Source organism: Pelmatolapia mariae, linkage group LG23 (assembly GCF_036321145.2).
Source record: "Pelmatolapia mariae isolate MD_Pm_ZW linkage group LG23, Pm_UMD_F_2, whole genome shotgun sequence".
Lineage (NCBI taxonomy): Eukaryota > Metazoa > Chordata > Actinopteri > Cichliformes > Cichlidae > Pelmatolapia > Pelmatolapia mariae.
The window spans coordinates 28,726,739-28,729,559 of NC_086246.1; positions in this window are offsets into that span (position 1 = coordinate 28,726,739).

The window sequence follows — 2,821 nt, forward strand, 5'->3', positions numbered from 1 at the left end:
AAAAAACAAGAAAGCTGAGCATTCAGGCTAAGCTGAAGAAAAAGGGTGGACATACCAAGTGTTGACTTTCAGACTTTTTGTACAGACTCTGATTTTACCTTAAGTACTGTATTTCCAGTGTGCTTGCATGTTCCAATATACTGCTGTGCTTATTTTGCATTTTCCCAGAAAATATCAAGAAAATAGATCCAACTCAGACTTTTTCAGAGTACTGAACATTAAATACACTATAATGTCACCTAAAATATCAAACTACTGAATTTCAGTTCACTGAATAGCAAGCCACCAGCTTCTCCTGACCTCTTTTGTGAAGTACACATTCAGACAAAAACAGCAGCAGTGTGTAGCTGTCATTGAAGCAGCCCCCTGAGTAACATCTCTCTCACACACCTCTACAGGCAGACCTGCCTCCACAGCTTTCCACCAAAACAACACGGTCTAGCCTCATCCATCATTGTGACACTGAGTGTTCTCCTTTTGACTGCACAGGATGTCCTTTCCTCACAGTTTGCGGGTAGCGTCAAGGGAATAATGGCTATTTATGATGCATTTATGTACAATACGATGGGATGTTGTCAGGGGGCCCCAGCTTTCAAGGTTCAGTTGTAAACTGACAGTTTTGAAGGGCTTCAGGAACTAAATACCTGTCTGAAAGCTTTTATTGTTCAGCACAAAAATATGCTTCTGCTACCACAAATCATGCATCATATTCTCAGCAAGTATTAGCAGAGGAGCCCCTGAGATTTTATCATCACATCTCTGTGGTTCTTGACCTTGGAAGGGCTTCCTACAACAAAATGTAACATCTTGAGTGTAATGAATGCAATTTCCCTCATCCTCCCGCGCTGTTTTGCAGGGTTGATATGGTGTTATGCATGTTAAGAAACTCGCAGCCCTCCCACACAACCATCTGCTATCACGCTGTGTGTTGGAAAGTATTTATCACGCACTTTTGCAATCAGATTCCTCTGATCCGGCAGAAGTTTGTTCTGATAACTTTTCTTTTAGCAGACTGTGAAAGTTGTAAACTACAACAGGGAAAAGAGCAAAATCACTTTTACATCCTGCTTTCGTATCGGTTCAGAATTCAAGGACTGACGCTCAAATGGGCATTATGATGCTGCAGCATGCATGATAACAAACCCCCCACCCCCCATCCCTCTGATCTGCTGTAAGAGGATCTGCGGGCCTGGATATGGCATGGCAACTGTACAAGGCACCAAGCTTCCAAGCACACCGTATCTGTTTGCTTTGGATACTGGTGTTGTTGCAAACCTCCCGCAAGAGGATAATATTTCTTTGTAATTAATAGCAGCCTGTTCTGTCTTTTGGCAGAGGAAGGAAGCTGGTTTGCAAACAGAGAGAGATGGAAACTTTGCTTCTTTGCCGGTCGTGGGTTGATTTGGATCAGCTGGATGGAAGAGCTTCTCTCGACTGCAAGAACTGGTTGTGAAGATTTGTCCTGCTGGAATACCCTTGTGCAAAAGACTGATCTGCAATCTCATTTACCTGTAGGGAAAAAGAATGAATTCCAGTAATCCTTTGGAAACCAGCTCTCAATTTTACTAAACTGTTATACAGAGTGTCCAGATCCTGGCAGCTAAAAGGCCTTAAAAGTAAAGCCTAATTTGATTCATGTGGTTAATCACAGAAAGTCTCTGTGAAAAAAGAATTCTGATTTATTCAAGGCTTAAAAAGTGTTAAGAATGGAAAATGACTCGTGCATATGTGTCTGTAGTCTTATCTAATGTCATCGGGTTCACAGACTTGGCTTGAGTGCAACATAAATTGGCATCAAGAAGCCGTAGATGCAGCCTAATCTCTGAGAAATGCCATAATCCTGGAAGGCTTTAAGGCTCTCAACTTGCAAATACACTAAAACAAAAAGATTCAAGTTTAGCCCTAAATGCCTACATCTCACAAGCATTTGCAGGCTCATTTGAAGCTGTTTCATACATTTTATCGATGTATGGCTTTACTAGTGCAGCATAAAGATTAAAACCTATTTAAACCTTACGTATAACTCCTTTACGCAACACAAAGCTATCAACCTGCAGACGACACACATCCGGCTTCGGCAAAAAACAAGAGCAGCTCTGTGTGTGCAGCGAGGAAAAAGGCACATCCCTCTGACACATTTCTATCAACTCCAGAGTGTGATTGTAAGAAGCTCGTCTCGGCCAAGAAGAGTGACTCAGGCTGCTCTCATGACATGTCATTAAATCACGGCTGTAGAGGGTATTAAGACGTGTCAGTGACAGCTTAGTGAAAGGTTTGTTTAGCATTGTTTTTCTTTTCAGTGAGTGAAGCATGCTGTAAGTCAGCACTTGACCGAGGAAGAAAAACAAAAAGAGGTTGACCAGAGAAATTTACGACTTAAAAGTTGCAAGTGCACAAGAAGAAAGTGTGAAAGCGTGTGTCTCTGTTGTTAAGTCCACAGAAAAGATCAGAAATCATTTTATCAGTTCGTTTAAGACATTAACACCACTAAAAATTGAGTTCTCATCAGCTTATGCCTAACAATGTCATGTAACTCAGTATATTCATATACTAGTAGCACTAGTAGATTGTAAACACCATTTACAAACAATGCCATATACTCATCTATATGGCACACAAAACACAACAGAAGTGATTTAGGAGAGACAAAAATGTGAATTAACAGCTGCAGAAGTGACTAATAGCAAGCATCTATCTACAGTATTACATAAACTTTTTCTCCTTCACAACTTTTGATGAATCCCTTCTTTTCAGCGTGTCCCGGTGCAGTCCGCAGCTGTTTCGCTACGTTATTGTCTCCCCTAAATCACTTCCATTCTGT